The following is a 20,612-nucleotide window of genomic DNA, read 5'->3' as shown; positions in this document are numbered from 1 at the left end:
TCTATTTTTTTTTTTTTTTAGGTAATAGGGATTGAAACCAGAGATGCTTAACCACCGAGCAACATCCCCAACCCTATTTTGTATTTTATTTAAAGACAGGGTCTCCCTAAGTTGTTTAGTGCCACAATAAATTGCCGAGGCTGGCGTTGAACTCACAATCCTCCTGCCTCGGGATCCACTGGGATTAGAGGCATGCACCACCATGCCCAGCTGAAGAAGACATTTCTAAGTAATTCCTAGACTCACTTTTTTTTTTTTTTTTTTTTTTTTAGGGTAATGATGTTTATTTTATTTTTCCCCTCCCCCCACCCCTCCCACCACTCTTTTCCCTCTACACAGTCCTTCTTTCCTTCATTCTTACCACTCTCCTTAGCCTAAATCTAAACCTAACCCTAAACCTAATGCTAGCCCCTCCCACCCCCCATTATATGTCCTCATCCGCTTATCAGCAAGATCATTCATCCTTTAGTTTTTTGAGATTGGCTTATCTCACTTAGCATGATATTCTCCAATTTCGACCATTTGCCTACAACTGCCATAATTTTATCATTCTTCATTGCAGAGTAATATTCCATTGTATAAATATGCCATAGTTTCTTTATCCATTCATCAACTGAAGGGCATCTAGGTTGGTTCCACAATCTGGCTATGGTGAATTGAGCAGCAATGAACATTGATGTGGCTGTATCTCTGTAGTATGCTGATTTTAAGTCCTTTGGGTATAGGCCAAGGAGTGGGATAGCTGGGTCAAATGGTGTTTCCATTCCAAGCTTTCTGAGGAATCTCCACACTGCTTTCCAGAGTGGCTGCACTAATTTGCAACCCCACCAGCAATGTATGAGTGTTCCTTTTTCACCACATCCTCGCCAACACCTATTGTTGCTTGTATTCTTGATAATCGCCAATCTAATTGGGGTGAGATGAAATCTTAGGGTAGTTTTGATTTGCATTTCCCTTATTACTAGGGATGTTGAACATTTTTTCATATATCTGTTGATTGCTTGTACATCTTCTTCTGTGAAGTGTCTGTTCATTTCCTTAGCCCATTTGTTGATTGGATTATTTGTATTCTTCGTGTAGAGTTTTTTGAGTTCTTTATAGATTCTGGAAATTAGTGCTCTATCTGAGGTATGGTTGGCAAAGATATTCTCCCACTCTGTAGGCTCTCTCTTCACATTTCTGATAGTTTCCTTTGCTCAGAGAAAGCTTTTAAGTTTGAATCTATCCCAGTTGTTGATTCTTGCTTTTATTTCTTGTGCTATGGGAGTCCTGTTAAGGAAGTCTGATCCTAAGCCAACAAGGTGAAGATTTGGACCTACTTTTTCTTCTATAAGAAAAAGAGTCTCTGGTCTAATTCCAAGGTCCTTGATCCATTTTGAGTGGAGTTTTGTGCAGGGTGAGAGATAGGGGTTTAGTTTCCTTCTGCTGCATATGGATTTCCAGTTTTCCCAGCACCATTTGTTGAAGAGGCTATCTTATCTCCATTGCATATTGTTGGAACCTTTGTCTAGTATGAGAAAATTGTATATCTTTGGGTTTGTGTCCATGTCCTCTATTCTGTACCATTGATCTACCTGTCTATTTTGGTACCAATACCATGCCGTTTTTGTTACTATTGCTTTGTAGTAGAGTTGAAGATCTGGTATTGCAATACACCCTGCTTCGCTCTTGCTACTGAGGATTGCTTTAGCTATTCTAGGTTTTTTATTCTTCCAGATGAATTTCATAATTGCTTGCTCTATTTCTGCAAGGTACATCATTGGGATTTTAATTGGAATTGCATTGAATCTGTATAGCACTTTAGGTAGTATAGCCATTTTGACGATATTAATTCTGCCTATCCAGGAACATGGGAGATCTTTCCATCTTCTAAGGTTTTCTTGAATTTCTTTCTTTAGTGTTCTGTAGTTCTCATTGTAGAGGTCTTTCACCTCTTTTGTGAGATTGATTCCCAAGTATTTTATTTTTTTCGATGCTATTGTGAATGGGGTAGTTTTCCTAATTTCTCTTTCTGAAGATTCATCACTTATGTATAAAAATGCATTGGATTTATGAGCATTGATCTTGTAACCTGCTACTTTACTGAATTCACTTATGAGTTCTAAAAGTTTTCTGGTGGAATTTCCAGGTTCCTCTAAATATATAATCATGTCATCAGCGAACAGGGATAGTTTGAGTTCTTCTTTTCCAATTCGTATCCCTTTAATTTCTTTCGTTTGTCTGATTGCTCTGGCTAGAGTCTCAAGGACGATGTTGAATAGAAGCGGTGAAAGAGGGCATCCCTGCCTTGTTCCAGTTTTTAGGGGGAACGCTTTCAGTTTTTCACCATTTAGAATGATATTAGCCATGGGCTTAGCGTAGATTGCCTTTATAATGTTTTGGAATGTTCCCACTACCCCAATTTTTTCTAGTGTTTTGAGCATGAAGGGATGCTGTATTTTATCGAATGCTTTTTCTGCATCTATTGAAATAATCATGTGATTCTTAACTTTAAGTCTGTTGATATGGTGAATGACATTTATTGATTTCCGAATGTTGAACCAACCTTGCATCCCTGGGATAAAACCCACTTGATCGTGGTGCACTATCTTTTTAATATATATTTGTATGCGATTTGCTAAAATTTTGTTGAGAATTTTTGCGTCGATGTTCATTAAGGATATCGGTCTGAAATTTTCTTTCCTCGATGTGTCTCTGTCTGGTTTAGGTATCAGGGTGATATTGGCTTCATAGAACGAGTTTGGTAGGGTTCCCTCCTCTCCTATTTCATGGAATAGTTTGAGGAGTATTGGAATGAGCTCTTCTTTAAAGGTTTTGTAGAACTCGGCTGAGAACCCATCTGGTCCTGAACTTTTCTTTGTTGGTAGGCTTTTGATGACCTCTTCTATTTCATTGCTTGAAATTGGTTTATTTAAGTTGTGTATGTCCTCCTCGTTCAGTTTAGGTAGTTCATATGTCTCTAGAACTTTGTTGATGTCTTCGAGGTTTTCTGTTTTGTTGGAGTATAGATTTTCGAAATAGCTTCTAATTATGTTTTGTATTTCACTCGTGTCTGTTGTGATGTTTCCTTGTTCATTCCGAATTTTAGTAATTTGGGTTTTCTCCCTCTTTCTCTTTGTTAGTGTGGCTAAGGGTTTATCAATTTTATTTATTTTTTCAAAGAACCAACTATTTATTTTGTTAATTTTTCTGATTGTTTCTTTTGTTTTGATTTTGTTGATTTCGGTTCTGATTTTAACTATTTCCTGTCTTCTACTACTTTTGGTATTGGTCTGCTCTTCTTTTTCTAGTGCTTTGAGCTATAGTGTTAAGTCGTTTATTTGTTGATTTCTACTTCTTTTTTTGAATGCACCCCATGAAATAAATCTTCCTCTAAGTACTGCTTTCATAGTGTCCCAGAGATTTTGATATGATGTGTCTTTGTTCTCATTTACTTCTAAGAATTTTTTTATTTCCCTCCTGATGTCTTCTGTTATCCATTCATCATATAATAGTGTATTATTTAGTCTCCAGGTATTGGAGAAGTTTCTGTTTTTTATTCTGTCATTTATTTCTAATTTCAATCCATTATGATCTGATAGAGTACAAGGTAGTATCTCTATCTTCTTGTATTTGCTAACAGTAGCTTTGTGGCATAAAATATGCTCTATTTTAGAGAAGGATCCATGTGCTGCTGAGAAGAAAGTGTATTCGTTCTTTGTTGGATGGTATATTCTATATATGTCCGCTAAGTCTAAAATGCTAATTGTGTTGTTGAGATCTATAGTTTCTTTATTCAATTTTTGTTTGGACGATCTATCCAGTGGTGAGAGATGTGTGTTAAAATCGCCTAGTATTATTGTGTTGTGGTCTATTTGATTTCTGGAATTGAGAAGGATTTGTTTAACGTACACAGATGAGCCAATGTTCGGGGCATAGATATTTATGATTGTTAGGTCTTGCTGATTTATGCTTCCCTTAAGCAGCATGTAATGTCCTTCTTTATCCCTTCTGACTAGTTTTGGTTTGAAGTCCACATTATCTGAAATGAGGATGGATACTCCAGCTTTTTTGCTGTGTCCGTGTGCATGGTATGTTTTTCCCCATCCTTTCACCTTTAGTCTATGGGTGTCTCTTTCTATGAGGTGAGTCTCTTGCAGGCAGCATATTGTTGGATTTTTCTTTTTAATCCAATCTGCCAGTCTGTGTCTTTTGATTGATGAATTCAGGCCATTAACATTCAGGGTTATTATTGTGATATGATTTGTATTCCCAGTCAATTGACTCATATTTGTTTTTGAAATGATTTGGTTTCTCCTTTATTTGGCTATTCCTTTAGGCTAGTGCCTCCTGTTGCTGATTTGCATCATTGTTTTTCATCTCTTCCTCAAGGAATATTTTGCTGAGAATGTTCTGTAATGCTGGCTTTCTTTTTGTAAATTCCTTTAGCTTTTGTTTATCATGGAAGGATCTTATTTCATCGTCAAATTTGAAGGTAAGTTTTGCTGGGTATAAGATTCTTGGTTGGCATCCATTTTCTTTCAGGGCTTGGTATATGTTGTTCCAGGCCCTTCTAGCTTTTAGGGTCTGGATTGAAAAATCTGCTGATATTCTTGTTGGTTTCCCTCTGAATGTAATTTGATTCTTTTCTCTCGCGGCCTTTAAAATTCTGTCTTTATTTGTATGTTAGGTATTTTCATAATAATGTGCCTTGGTGTGGGTCTGTTGTAATTTTGTATGTTTGGAGTTCTATAAGCCTCTTGTACTTGGTTTTCCATTTCATTCTTCAGATTTGGGAAATTTTCTGTTATTATTTCATTGAATAGATTGTTCATTCCTTTGGTTTGTTTCTCTAAGCCTTCCTCAATCCCAATAATTCTTAAATTTGGCCTTTTCATGATATCCCATAATTCTTGTAGACTCTGTTCATGATTTCTTACCATCTTTTCTGTTTGGCCAACTTTGCTTTCAAGATTAAATAATGTGTCTTCAATGTCTCAGGTTCTGTCTTCCAGGTGTTCTATCCTATTGGTTATGCTTTCTATGGAGTTTTTAACTTGGTTTATTGTTTCCTTCATTTCAAGGATTTCAGTGTGGTTTTTTTTCAGTATCTCTAACTCTTTATTGAAATGATCTCTTGCTTCCCGTATTTGGTCTTTTAACTGTTGATTGGTGCGATCATTTAATGCCTGCATTTGCTCTTTCATCTCCTCCTTCAATGCCTGCATTTGCTCTTTCATCTCCTCATTAGCTTCCCTTATCATTTTAATTACGTACATTCTGAACTCCCTTTCTGACATTTCTTCTGCTGTGCTGTCATTGGGTTTTATTGATGTAGTATCTAGGTTTGTTTGGGACATTTTCTTCCCTTGTTTTCTCATATTGGTCAGTTGTCAGTGGGACCCTGAGATATTGCAGTTTTCCGCTATTGGCTTATAGTGTCCCGGTAGATTTCCAGTGTATCACCTCCCAGCCTTCAGTAGCCTGATGTCTTGGAGGAATCTGATAAAGCAGCTCATCCGAAGAAAACTGCCCCTAGCCCCCTACTGGTTCCACGGTTTGGAACTGGCTCTGTGCGGAAATGCTCTCACTGTGGGCCTGCACCGTGCAGCTGGCCGTGTTGGAAGAGCCCACTGCCGGAGTGTGGAAGGCTACCTTGGGAAGACTCTAGCTGCCCTGCCCGGCTCCAATAAGCCACCTCTATCTGGGCCTGCCACCCGGGCTGAGCTTTACCCAGTGGGCAGACTCACCTGTGGCTCTATTTCAGTCCGAGTCTCTCAATGCCTCCCCTTCTTAACTCCTGGGTTCTGGAGCGACTGGGGGTGCAGTCTCCCTCTAGGCCGCCATCTTGGATCGCCTCTTGAAGAGAGCCTGCAACCGGAGTGGGCAGAGCCTCCTGAAGAGGTCTCTGGCTGCCCTGCCCTGATCCCAGAGGCTGCTTGCGGATCGAGGCTCTCCGCTGGTTCGTTGCCGGAGTACGCTGCGCTGCAGTGGCTCCGGGACTCGGAGCTTGTTCTGGTCAGAAAGGCTCTCACTAGTGGGCCAGTTCCGTTCTGAGAACCTGGAGAAGCTGGCTCCCTAGACTCACTTAATGATGGAAATTTTAGTTCCTGGCTAGTCAACACTATTACCCTAGGCCTGAGATGAGGCAGAACATAATGACTGAGGATAGTGGCTCAACTCATTATAATGTAGAAACAGAGAGAGGGAAGGACAGAGGCTACAGGGAAAATGAACCCTTCCAGGACAGTCCTACCAGTGAACCATCTCCTCCAGCCACACCCCACCTGTCTACAAGTCCCACCCAATCAGTTCATTCAAAATAGGATGCACTGGTTAGTTACAGCTCTTGTAATCCAATTATTTCACTGGAAGTTTTTGGGGGACACTTTGTATCCAAACTGTAATACCCTATTTCTAAATATGGTCCTATTCAGAGATACTTACATATTAGACAATTACAAATATGAAATATAAAGTTTCAGACCATAACAGACCATAAAAACCTGAATAACCATGAGTTGGGTATTGATGAAACAATGCATAAAGTTTCTATACAATAAATGCTCTATAGCCATGATATATCTATCCATATTCACTTGAAGTGCTTCCCAAGATGCATTAGATGAGAAAACTGTTTATTCAAATTAAAGATGGAATGTATTAAAAAGTTGCAAAGTTTGACAGACAGATATAGGTGTACATCAACAGACATATTCTAAGATCACTGCAAGAGAAATTGATTAAACACAGATACTAGTGTTCACTGTAGAGAAAGAGACATCCTCTTACGATCTAGTGGTGGGAGAGAGAAGATTTCATACTTATTTTTTTAATGTGCATGTACTCTTTTAAAAAGCATGAGGTAGGAAAATCGTTTAAGAGGAGTGATTCTGACTTGTGGACTACGCTCCTGCACACACGCACACACAAACACACACACACACACACACACACACACACAGAAAGATTGTGATGCCCTTAACTTGGAAAATGAATGCAGAAATTTTAAAAAAGCAAAATAAATGAATTTATGGAAATCAACAGTCATGACAGCCAAGTTCTTTTTTCTAAAGACCTTTGCAAGAATATTGTTAAAGTGTCTTCCTTCTGATATTTCAGGTAATTAAATCTCCTTCAGTAAGGTCACGCCCGTGTAATATTGAACTCCATAGTAACATCAGTGCTATTATATCGAGCCGCCAATGTGTTGCTTCACTTGTGAGACCAAATTGTGCTAGACTACGCTACAGACACTTAAAATGAGTGGAATATTAAGTTGACCATCCCTCTACTACAGGACATGTTATCCGTCTCCATGATAATGTACTGCAGCTTTCTTGAAGGGCCTGAAAACCTCTTCGGTATTGTTGGTTAGGTTTTGCTGCCTTTTTGCTGTTGGTAGATTTTTAATTTAATTATCAGGGTTGAATGAACTTTTTTCACAGCTGAGTGATAGCTAACTACTCTGTGGAACTGCAGTAGTACAAAAACAAATTAATTCTCCAGATGTGGAGATTTATAAATAACCACACAGGTGCTGTCAGTGGCTGAAAAGGGAAGACAGGCATTGTGGGCTATCACTGAATGTTTTCTAAAAGAGTGGGAAGGGCATTTGGAGGCAGGGAACAGTTTGATTTAAGTTTTTGGTTTACAGAAATACCTGTCACACTGCTTCTATCTTTAACTCGGTCCTGGGCAGCCATTCCCTAGCTGGATTCTAGCACTGGAATTCATCTTGTGTCCACCCTGCAGCCAATGTCAGTGCCCTGGTTCAAGTCATCAAAGGTCATCTATGGGCAGGGATTGAGAACCTTCCTCCCTTTTCCAGTCTCATCCACTAAGACTTTGTCACTTGAAAAAAATTAATCATAAATAAACCAATCAAATAAATCCCTTGCTCAAAATTATTCTGAGGCTAAAGGAAAGAACTTCAATTCTTCTGAGTTCTGTACCAAGCCCTTATAATATGGTTCTTATTTCTTTTTCCACTCCCATACCCCAGATGCTCTTCATTCATGCTTTACACCCCAGCAATCCCAAAATATTGCCAGTGTGCTGAGTGTGTATCAACTCTGTCTGTGGTCTAGACAGATGCTGAAGGAATCGTTTCACTCTTAGTATCTGATGAATATCTTCCTTCGGAGATGGTGATTCTATCTACACTTATTTTTTTAGCCTCAAAGTTTTTCTGCAAATGAAATTTACATTTCCAATCATTATTCATTTAAATAGGAAGATATCTCAAAAATTTCACCAGAAGGATACCTTAAATGGAGAAAACCCTAACCCCAAAGCAGAGCAGGTTTAGCTTGGGTCGACAATTTTGATACATCACAAGTCTAGTCACCAGTCTAGTTAATCTTACTTACTCCCTTTCTTCCCTCTTCTCTCTCTCTCTCTCTCTGGTACAGGGGATTAACCCAGGGGTGCTCTATCACTGAGCCACATCCTCAGCCCTTTTGATTTATTTTTTATTGTGAGGCAGGGTCTCAGTAAGTTGCTTGGGCTCTTGCTAATTTGCTGAGGCTGGCCTTGAACTTGTTATTTTCCTGCCTCAGCCTCCCTAGTCACAGGAATTACAGGCATGTGACACCATGTCCACTTAGTACTCTTCTTGCCACAGTGAACAGGTGCTGATGGGGCCGACATCAAACCTTGGGAGTAGGATCATAGAGTGCAGAGATGGCAAGTTCAATGTTGAACAAAGTGGTAGTTTCTTTGTTAGAATCTGGAGATCTAAAAAGTGTGGGCATTTTTTTTTAACCTAACAAATTGCAATTGGATGCATGTTTATTGACATTTCAAAACTCCCAGCACAGCAATTCAATTAACATGAAGTTGGGGTGGTGTGGCAGTCTCAACAGCCACCTGGGGGCACCAGGAATTTCCTGTTTGCAATGATACTTAGCATTTGCTCTATTGTTTGACTGTAGCTGGGGGAACCATTAAGGAGATACAATAACTGCAAGTTAGGGTTAGTTTAGGTTTTTCATGTTTTTCTTTTCAGGAGTCCTCCCTCATCAGCGGTTTAGCTTTCAGGAGTTTCAGCTACCTGTGGTCAAGCTTGTTCCAAAAACATTAAATAGAAAATTGCAGAAGTAAGCTATTCATAAATTTTAAATTAAGTGACATTCTCAGTAGTGTGATGAAATCTCACTCTTCCACTGTATGCAAATGATTTGCCATTTTATGAGGGGCCTGAGCAGCTTTACAATTTGGTATACTCAGGGGACCTAGAACAAATCTCCCACAGACCTTGGAGAAGGCAAGAATTCTCAGGGTTCAGTACCACCCTTGGTTTCAGGACTCCATGGACATCTTGGCATGTACCCCCATGGCTAAGGAGGGTCTCCTTTATGGAGGAGCATGATGTCCATGATATTTCTTGCCTCTAGAGTTGGTTATGAAGTTCCACTTTCTTTCATGTTCTAGTTTTAAAGCTAGTCTCTAGAATAGCAGATGACAGCCACATTTGTACAGATACTTATGAGACAGTGATTTTTGAAAATAAATTTATGGAATATCAGTTATTTTTCAGGATCCCCCCCTCTCTCCTTGACTGCCTGCAATGGCCACTATTTTTCCTGTCTAAATGGCCACTCCTGTTTCATTCACAGTATACTTTTCTGGTGAGTCTTGAAACATCAATTGATCTGCTTCTTTTTAAGCCCCTGATTCCTACCAAAGATGTTCTATCTTCTACAATGTTCTTATTACATTAAGAAAGCCATTGTCTCTGTTGCTTTTTTCTCTTTGAAAACTAGAACAATATCTTTCTCTCTTTCTTTTTTTTTTTCTTCTTTTTTCTTTTATTTTGAGGGAGTAGCATAGGCATCTGGCATATAATAGTTATTCAGTGCACACATTAAAGGAATTCTAGAATGACTTATTAAATTTACAAGTAAGTCAATGTATGTATTAATGAAGAAGGAGTGAAAACAATGTCTCCCATTAAGTGCTATGAAGAAGAGAATAAAGGGGTTTGACATAAATAAGTCTAAATATTTGTAAGTATGAAGTAAGTCATTTTACAAAGGGATACTTTTCAAAGTAGTATTTAATTTCTCAGAAGTAAAAAAAAGAGTTGAAAATGTAAAATAAATAGAATAAGCACATACAGAGCATAGTAGATTAACAAGCACAACCTAATTGTTCACCTCTGGACAGTTCTGAATAAAACCCTTCTGAACCTACCTCAGTGGGGTGCTATTCTATTCTAGGTCGCTGGCTGGATGTGCCCAAGAGCAACACAAGAATAAGTCACAGAGCTAATCGAACTTTTTTATAGGAGAAGCAATTTCCCAGGAATTAATTAGAAAAACAAAATGAAAAATCCAATTTTAATCGGACAAAGCTGGTTTTCTCTGGATATTTGAGTCAAACTCATTTAGCCTTGAGAAGACATAGAGCGAGACATTGAGGAAGGTAAGGAGACTTAGAAGTCCTGTCATTTGAGTAACTGCCAGGAGAGGGAATTGTGTAAATTTTCCAGGAGAGAAAGATGCTCAGGTAGACTCCAGCAAACCCTTAAGTTAGCATTGTGGAAATCTGTGCTCTGAGTGGAAAGTTGGAAAAGAACAGAGTTTTCAGCATTGACATTACTAACATATTGGGCCAGTAAAAATTTGTCATGGAGAGTTGCCATTTTAGGATACTCAGCAGCAACCCTATTTCTACCCACTAGATGCTAGTAGTATTCCAACCCAGTGGTGACAACTTATTGTCCAGTTTCCCCTATAGGATAGACCCTCTCACACTGCCTGTCAGTTTATAGACTGACCTGATAATTGTCTCTGATATCAAAGTAACATGTATTAATATGTCAAATTGGGCACTGTGCAGGATTCGTTTCACATTAACATGGGGTTTCTTATGCTTTCCTATCCTCTCTTCTTCTGTGTCTTTTAAAAAAAAATTCCATAATAAAATCTGGCATTCATTTAAATCCATTTGTAGAACTTAAGTCTCAACAACCGGAAATTATCGATTCAGAACAGAATGTACTTTGTGTAATCCTTAACAAAGTAACACTAATGTAATTAGCAATAAGAAATGGGATGTGGGTAAAAAGTTTCAGAGTGCTAATAATCTAATTTGCATTAGAAGGAGTCAATCCAAACTGCCTTAAACACATAGGGAAAATACTGACTCTAACCTCATAACAGTTTTAATAATGTATGTTCTTAATTTCATAGAGATTTTTAAACAAATGATATTCTTTGACATGAACATTTTAAAGTTAGCATTTTATTAACTTTTCTCAAGATTCATTTTTATCTCAAGGAAAAGTATTGAAGAACATCCAACATAGAAATACTAGTGGAAATTTAAAAAATGCATATCTAATCATATTTGCATCCCCTGTGCATATTCTTTCTTCAGTTTTTCTTCTAATTATTCATCCATCATTTATCTGTCCATCTACCATTCTATCCCCTCATCCACCTATGTTGTCATTAATCTTTGTATGTGGAGGTGGATAAAGGTCTGTTTAATGACTAATGTACACTGTTATCATCAAATGTGAATATTTTAACTTGAGTTCAGTATTTGGTGCCATTTGTTCAATTCTTCTTTACTTACATCTTACTTGAAATGCTAAGTGAACATAAACATCTTAATAATGTTAAGAGGATTGTGCTTTATGTAAGACATCACAATAGACTGAACAAAATAGTAGTTTATACATCATGTGAGCATCTGAATCAATAGAAGTGTTTTTTTGTTAAATATGAGGGTCATATTTCTTGAATTAAAGAGATACAAGCATTGTTACTAAGTAGAATAAAATTTTCTGATGAAGACAGGAATCTTAAATATTCTGTGTGTCCCAAACAATATCTAACAGTCTTATATTTTATTTAATAGCCACATAAATGTATCAAAAAAAACATTTTAATCAGGGGTGGTGGTGCATGCCTGAAATACCAGTGACTAAGGAGGCTGAGGCAGGAAGATCACAAGTTCAAGGCCGGCCTCACCAACTTAGTGAGATCCTGTCTCTAAATAAATAAATTAATTAATTAATTAAACTTAAAAGGGCTTAGAATGCAGCTCAGTGATAAAGTCCCTAGATTCTATCCCCAGCTTCAAATATATATATATATATATATATATATATATATATATACAGCTTCTGTTCCTCTCTCTCTCAGCCTGTGCCTTTAGACCCTCATTTCATAAAAAGTTTTCATAAGAACAAAAATACATTTGGATTTCCATTTTCTTATTTACAATTTCATATTTCATAAGAATATTGATTTTTCAACTTGACACACTCTTCTTGTCTTGCTCTATGTTTGGTGATCTGGATTCATTTTTCACGGGGGGGTGGATATTGGGGACTGAACTCAGGATCACTGGACCACTGAGTCACATCCCCAACCCTATTTTGTATTTTAGATAGAGACAGGGTATCACTGAGTTGCTTAGTGCCTTGTTTTTGCTGAGGCTGGCTTTGAACTTGAGATCCTCCTGTCTCAGCCTCCTAAAACCCTGGGGTTACCAGAGTATGACCTTGCACCTGGCTCTGGATTCATTTATATTTTCTGGTTTCAAGAACTTTAGGGAGCTAGAGGTAGAAAATAATATTGAGATTGCTTAACTATTAGACAACAACATTTCAGGTGTTGACTTTCAAAAATAATTTTTTGAGGGTGGAACTCTTTGCACTTAGGAACTACAAAGCACTGAGTAACACGGAGAACATAAATGGACATACTTTGTACACACATACTGTATGTGTTCTCTCCCAAAACCAATGTGATTTGAGGAAGTCTTTGGGTCTTGGTGATAGGCATTGATAAAGAGAGACATATTAATTTCTACCATCCCTCTCTCGGGGGTTATTTTTGTCTGGCATTGGCTTGTAATTTTTAAGCTTCCGTGAGGTGGAGCAATGCTGGGGAGAGACCTCTGAGTTTCGTCATTCAGTTTCTTAGACAAAAGAGAACACTTTCAGAACTAAGTGTCAACAGTGATACCTAATTCACTCTCCTCTGTCTGGGGCTATGTCATCTGTAGTCTAATGAAGAGACCTCATGGTGCAAGAACACCTACAACTTCCATTATGCACTTAGCCATGGAGCAAGCAACCTTTCTTCCTGTTTCTTCTGGTCACTATCAATGGGCTTTTCTTGGGTGGAAATTCTATATTTCAACTCCCCATCTTCCCTCGTTTTTGTGAAACAAGCTCATTCTGATTGGGCTTGAATAAAAACAGATAATATTTGGTTTAGGATGTAAAGAAATGGAGGAGTTAGGTTATCATAAGGGAAGCAAACTCTTCTTGAAAATGTGTGTTCTACCTAAAAGGAGAAATATTGAAGTCAAAACGTGATTGCTACTTCACAGACAGGAAAACCCTGGGCTATTACATGGTGAAATGCAGCATTATGTCTCCTCTGCTTGAGGGAGGAATCTTGTTAGAACAATTTACTATTGAAAACAGAGAGCCTAGAGCATCAAGAAACATAAAAGCTGTAAGAAAAAAAAAGAAAGAAAACTGTGTGCATGAGAAAATAGCAGAATTCAGTGATGATATAAACAGAGAAAGACGAGGAGAGAAATTTAAGAAGAATTTGGCAAATCAATACATTGGAAGTTTTGAGACAGTAGAGATAGATAGATGGTCAGTAAAAATTTTCAAGGGCAGAGTAGTCTCAAAATATTTGAAACATATATATATATTCTACATTTTGTAGTCTTGCAATTTAGCAAGAAACCTCAAAAGAAAATCCCTACAAACACAGAGCTCAACAGCAGAAGTATTTGAAGTAATAAATAGAGTTGCTTTCCTGGGGGTTAATGCAGTGTTTAAAAATGGGAAAGCATATAAAGAAAAATGAGAAGGTCTCTAATTCAGTTGGAGAAAGAAATTGGAGGCAAAAGTGTGAAGGAAAAATTCAATCAAATCTAAGTGATCTGAGTGGGAGCAGAAACCTGAAACTCCCTCTGGATGTGAGACGGCAGCTCCATCCTATTTCAGCTGAAAATCAAGGGAGTGTTTGACATCTGCTGCTATCAGGATTGTATATTGAGCATCACTTACAGAAATTTCCTAAATATGAAGTAGAAAAAATATGAATTAAAAAAAAATAACAACCACTTCCTACTGGGCCAGAAAAAAAAAAAAATCATTGAATGAGATTTAAAACATTGAGATTATAATGGAGATTGTCACCAATTTTCTCCATAAAATTTGACCAAGTTATTTATTTTCTGTTATTTCTATCATAAAATAGGATACTGACTAGGTTTTCTTTCCAGATCTTTTGCTCTTCAAAGGAATTCTGGAATGTGACAATTCTAGTGAAGGTTATATAGTCAACAGGTCATTCACAGATTTCCCTTCTGCTACGTTGCCTTTGTGAAGATTCTTTTATTTATAGTGGCAACAATCTCGATGTAAAAATGGGCTGGAGATGTAACTCAGTGGTAGAGCATTTGTCTGTCTTGTATGAAGCTCTGGGTTTGATCCCAGCACTAAAAAAAAAAAAAAAAAAAAAAAGTCCGTTTCTCTGTTACGAGCATAAGGTGGGCAGCGGATATGTGAACCAGTGCACACCATCGCCAATGACTGGGGTTGTGGAAATCAAAATAACAAAGAGAAATCCAAACAACCTCACACTCTTAGGATGGCCATTATTAAAAAAAAAAAAAAAAAAAAAAAAAAAAGGCAAGGATTGGTGAGGATGAAGAGAAGCTGGAAAATTTGCACTAGGTGGTGGAGATGTGAAGTGGTACAGCCACTGTAAGGAACTATCTGCCCAGTTCCTTAGCCCCTTTATTGATTGGGTTATTTGTAGTTTTGGTGGTAGTTTTTTTTTTTGAGTTCTTCATAAATTCTGGAGATTAGTGCTCTATCTGAAGTATGTGTGGAAAAGATTTTCTCCCATTCTGTAGGCTCTCTCTTCACATTATTGATTGTTTCCTTTGTTGAGAAAAAGCTTTTTCATCTGAATGCATCCCATTTATTGATTCTTGCTTTTATTTCTTGTGTTTTGGGAGTCTTGTTAAGGAAGTCAGATCCTAGGCTGACATGGTGAAGATTTGGATCTACTTTTTCTTATATTTGGTGCAGGGTTTCTAGTCTAATTCCTAGTCCTTGTTCTGTTTTGAGTTGAGTTTGATGCAGGGTGAGAGATAGAGGTTTAATTTCATTTTGCTGCAGTGGATTTCTGGTTTTCCCAGCACCATTTGTTGAACAGGCTATTTTTTCTCCATTGCATGTTTTTGGCACCTTTGTGTAGTATGAGATAACTGTATTTATGTGGGTTTGTCTGTGTCTTCTATCCTGTACCATTGGTCTATGGGCTAAGGAACTTAGCAGATACTTCACAGAAGAAGATCTACAATCAGTCAAAAAATATATGGAAAAATGTTCAACATCTCTAGGAATTAGAGAAACGTAAATCAAAACCACCCTAAGATTTCATCTTACTCCAATTAAAATGGCTATTATCAAGAATACAAGCAATAAGTGTTGACAAGGACTTGGGGTTAAAGATACACTCATATGCTGCTGGTGGGATTGCAAATTGGTGCAGTCGCTCTGGAAAACAGTATGCAGATTACTTAGAAAACTTTGAATGGACCCACCATTTGACCCAGCTATCCCACTCCTTGTCTTATATCCAAAGGACTTAAAATCAGCATACTACAGGGATGCAGCCACATTAATGTTTATAGCAGCTAAATTCACAATATCTGGATTGTGGAACCAACCTAGATGCTCTTCAATAGATGAATGGATAAAGAAACTTTGGTGTATATACACAATGAAATATTACTTAGCCATAAAGAAGAATAAAATTATGGCATTTTCAGGTAAATGGATGGAGTTGGAGAATATCATGCTAAGTGAAATAAGCCAATCCCAAAAAACCAAAGGCCAAAAGTGTTCTCTAAGTGGATGCTGGTATATAACAGGGGTGGTGGGGTGAGGGAAGAATGGAGGAATTGTGTAGAGGGAAATGAAAGGAGGGGAGGTGGGGTAGGGAAGGAAAGATGGTTGAATGATACAAACATCATTTCCCTATATACATGTATGATTACATGAATGATGTGACTCTACATCTTGAACAACCAGAGAAACGAAAAGTTGTACTACATTTGTGGACAATGAATCAAAATCCTTTTTGCTGTCATGTATAGCTTAATAGAACAAACAATTAAAAAATCTAAAAATAAATAGATGGTATAGAGAATCTTTAGAAAAAAATTAAATATCATGTTGGTCCTGCTGATCACAAGTTCCAGGGCAGCCTTGGCAACCTCACCAGATTGAGTGTCAAAATAAAAAATAAAAAAAGAACTGGCAGTGCAGTTTAATGGTAGAGCACCCCAGTGTTAAATCCCCAGGACTACACACATATAAGAAAATTAAGAATAGAAATACCAAATGATCCAGCAATCCCATTTCTGGGTCCATGTCCCAAGACACTGAAATCAGAATCCTGAGAGATAAATGCACTCTCATGCCCATTGGTACATTTACCATAATAACCAATTTAAATGTCCATTGTCAGATGAATGGATAAAGTAAATGCGATGTATACATAACAAGGAATATCATTCAGTCTTAAAAAAGAAAGTCTGCCATATGCAATTATATGGATGAAAGTTGATTCTAATTTGCCAAGTGACATAAGCCAGACACAGAGACAAAGGCTGGATGATTGCACTTGTAAGAGTTATGTAAGAGTCACATTCAGAGGAAGAGAGTGAAATGGTAGTGCCCAGGGACTTGGAGACAGGGGGAAGCACAGTTACTAATCTCTAGATTTAAAGTTTCAGTTATGAAAGATCAATGAGTTCTAGCTATCTGCTATATATACCACACAGAGTATTACGAATTTATCAAGAGGAAGAGATCTTGTGAAGCCTCCTTACCACTACAAAGAGTAATTACAGTATTATCATGCATAGTCACACCAAAGACTGTGAAATACAGAATGTGATGGAATTGATTGGAATCTCTCTCTCTCTCTCTCTCTCTCTTTCTCCCCCACTCTCTCTCTCTGTCCCTCCCTCCTATCTCTCTCTCTCTCTCTCTCTCTCTCTCTCTCTCTCTCTCTCTCTCTCTCTCTCTCCCTGTCCTCTCCCTGTCTCTCTTTTTTCTTTTACAGGAGTAGTAGTCAAGGTACGCAAGTGATTTCTAAATGAATAAATCTGAAAAGATGGCATATCATTCAGTGCGTTGCATTACCTCCTGGCCACTGTGCCTGTGCAGCAGCTGAGTGCATGTTTGAACAGTGGCCAACTTCTGAGTCTGGCAGTTGAACAGCTTGCCCCTGGTTTAAAGAAGTCTTCTCACTGGGACACATGCATGGATACTATGGTTTACTTCTTTGTCGCTCTCACTCTCTAATAACATGGGGATTTCTCCAGGCTAGCTCAGCAAATTCTGCTCATTTAAAAAACATCAATCTCCTGGTTGGATTTACCTTCCCTTCAAGGACTATAATTTTGATTGTTTTCATGCTGTGAAATGATAGATGGAACATTCAGAGGAGTACTGTGATTCTGAATACCAGTGGAAGATTCGAATGGTCCTGTCTCTGTCTGATCTGAGAAAACTATTAATTAGCTTGCTCTTTTTTTTTCTTTTTCATCCTGGTTTATTTCCTTGAATGGATGGAAGTTTAAAAATAGTTAAATAGATATAACATCTGCATATAACTTGGTCTGTAGGGATGCAAAGCTTGTTGGAAGATTGTGATGGTCAAGAAGAGGATCATCAAAGTAGATTAACTTCAAGAACTTATTATGACTAAATAAGCCATAAAAAAAACAGTTTTCCATTTTATAAGGATAACAAAATAAAAATTTTAAATGCATTATTAGAAGATGTGACCATGAGTGGTAAAAATGTTTTAAAAATGCAACAAATCTTAAGTACAAAAGTCAGAATAATGGTTATGTTGCGGGGGAAAAGTTACCTAGGAGTCTTCTGTAATACAATGATATTGTAAAGTTTTTGACCTTAGAGGTGATACCCACTTACTCATTCCATTAGATATTATTAGTTGCATAAGCTGTACATAAATATTGAAAAACATCATTTATGTGTGCTTTGTTTAAAACTTTTTCTAAATGACTGTACTATATGGAATCACTGTTAAGTTTACCTATATAATATAATAAAGAAGAATTTACTCCAAAAAAAAGGAAGAGGAATAAAAAACTTGGTATGAAATAAATGTTAATTATATCTCCTTCTGCCACTGACTGTGTGACCTTGCTGTGTGACACTGGACAAAACACTTAGCCTCCTTCGACCCAGGCTCTGGAACAACAAATCAGAAGCAATTACGGCACTTGTCTTAGAGTAGAGTGTTGAAGGCAGGTTAGTCTCCATGTGTACATCATTCAGACGTGTCTGCCACGGATGGCCCTCGATGAATACTTTGTTTAGACAGACACGTTTTGATGTGTGCTTCCCACATGTGGCAACAGATATCTTATTTTCCTGTTCCCCAGTCAACTAGCTATTCCAAGCTAAGTCAAGAACTTACCATTTAGACGCGATTGCACGCCTGATACTAAATACTAGGCTATTGGATTGTTCATCTTGCACGTCTCACAGAAGTATTTATTCACATGCATAAACCCAAGCACATATCACATAATGTAACAGGTAGACAGCTGCAAATTCATGACATCTGGTACACCCACATCCAATCGATATGTACTGTGCCATCTTCTGATGTCTCTCCTTAACACAGTGACACTTTTCCTGTGCCTAAAGACTGTTAAGAAATACTCAGTTTCTTTTAGAGACAGATTATTCTCTCCAAGTACTGTGTTTGTATTGCAAAAATTATTGCTTTTGTTATTTATAATTGTTACATTTTAATGCAACTATGCCTTTTAGAAAGGAAGCCTGACCTTGTTGCTCTTCAAGATCATGAGTAATACCTTTTCTCCCTTGAATTGTCTATGCCAGTGTGTTCCATATCACAGTTGTTAAATAAATGACAGCTTAATCTGGCAGAGTTGAAATACACCTAGCTAATAAAATCTTAAAATCTCTTAGAGTTTAATCTAATTTACTATCTTCACACTGTAAATAGAGAAAAGACACTGAGAATGTACTTTGTTTGAAGAGGAAATCATCACAATTGTGTATAATTAATCTGGTTCAAAAAATTTCCATAAGTGGGATTCTTCATGGCTGATAAAGACACTTTTGCTATAGGAAGTGAGATTAAAGTTATTGAGAAACAGAATTCTTGACCGGGAAAATAGCCTAATGTTTGACTTTTGAAATATTTCTCATATTGTATCAGGAACAGCTGCTATTAGGTCAAAGTTTATTTGTATTGGACCCTAAAAATTTGTATTTTAACAAACCTCTCTCAATAATTCCTTAGGTGAAATAGGTTGTTATTCATGATACAAATAAAGAAGAGAAATGAGATTCAGGAAGAAGGTGAGTTAACCATGATTTGCTTCCTTAATCTCTTTATTCCCAGCAGATTTGGACAGAATTTGGCCAATGAGAATCATAAAACCATTCCATCTTGTCATGTCAATTTCTTACTGTGGGCTGATTGTGTCAAACCTCATGGCCTGTAACTCACATGCCAAAAATGACTTCTTAGCCATCCTTACTGAAGATGTCAAGTATATAACAGAATCCAGCATTATTCAATTAATGGGTCATGTCTAGCCTTTGAATCAATGTGTCCCACAGGAAAGACACATACACACACAAAGACACACACACACACACACACACACACACACACACACACACACACTTAAAATTGAGGAATAAATATAAAAAATGTGTTCTTAGAATATGTCCTCTCTTTATCAGTCAGACTGCTTCGCTCATGAATCTTCAGATAATTGGCTGTGCTGTGTCCAAGCCCCGTGAAACTGCCTCTCAGTAGAGATGCTGAGAAACATTGTGACTTCCTTGAGGGTATCTCTTTGAGATTGGTTCTTACATTTTCTCTAAAAGTTTTCAGCCTACAGATAATTATTATAAGACCTGACGGCTACTCAGAAAGTGTGGACTTGAACTGCGCGACATAAGGTCCTCTTAAAGGGACACCTCTTTTGATGGCACGATTTAAACAGCTAACCATAAACAGATGACTGTCAAATACACATTTTGAACTCAGACTTCCTTCCAGAACTGTCTCCAATAAATATAAATCTGAGGGTACAGGAAGCCTCATGGTTACCCCAAGTCTCTCCTGCTCTTGCAGCGGCATGCACCAGCTCCTTCCTCTCCCTCTCCCACCAACTGGCACCAGGCACTTCTGTTCTTCTCTCTTGAAAATTATTGAAATCAACTCTTCCACCAACCTACTGAAATATTGCTCCAGATTTGTTCATACTTACATTTCAGTTTTATTGCTGAAGAATCCTCAAGTTGATCTCTTTGACTTCCATCCATTCTCTCTTTTGGCAGAGTCTTTAAAAACACATGTGTGATATGTCACTTCTTTTTATTCCTCCCTCCTTCCCTTTGTCCTCCCTCCTTTCTTGCTTTGTCTTTCATTTTTCATTATTGCTTGTTTGCAGAACTCCCTGTAACTTTAACCATAATGTACAAACTTCTAATTTTTATTTTTACTAAGGTGAAATTCATACAACATAAAATTAGCTATTTT

Source organism: Sciurus carolinensis, unplaced genomic scaffold (genome assembly GCF_902686445.1).
Source record: "Sciurus carolinensis unplaced genomic scaffold, mSciCar1.2, whole genome shotgun sequence".
Classification (NCBI taxonomy): domain Eukaryota; kingdom Metazoa; phylum Chordata; class Mammalia; order Rodentia; family Sciuridae; genus Sciurus; species Sciurus carolinensis.
The sequence above is the reverse complement of the archived record's forward strand: the minus strand, read 5'-3'. Positions refer to the sequence as shown.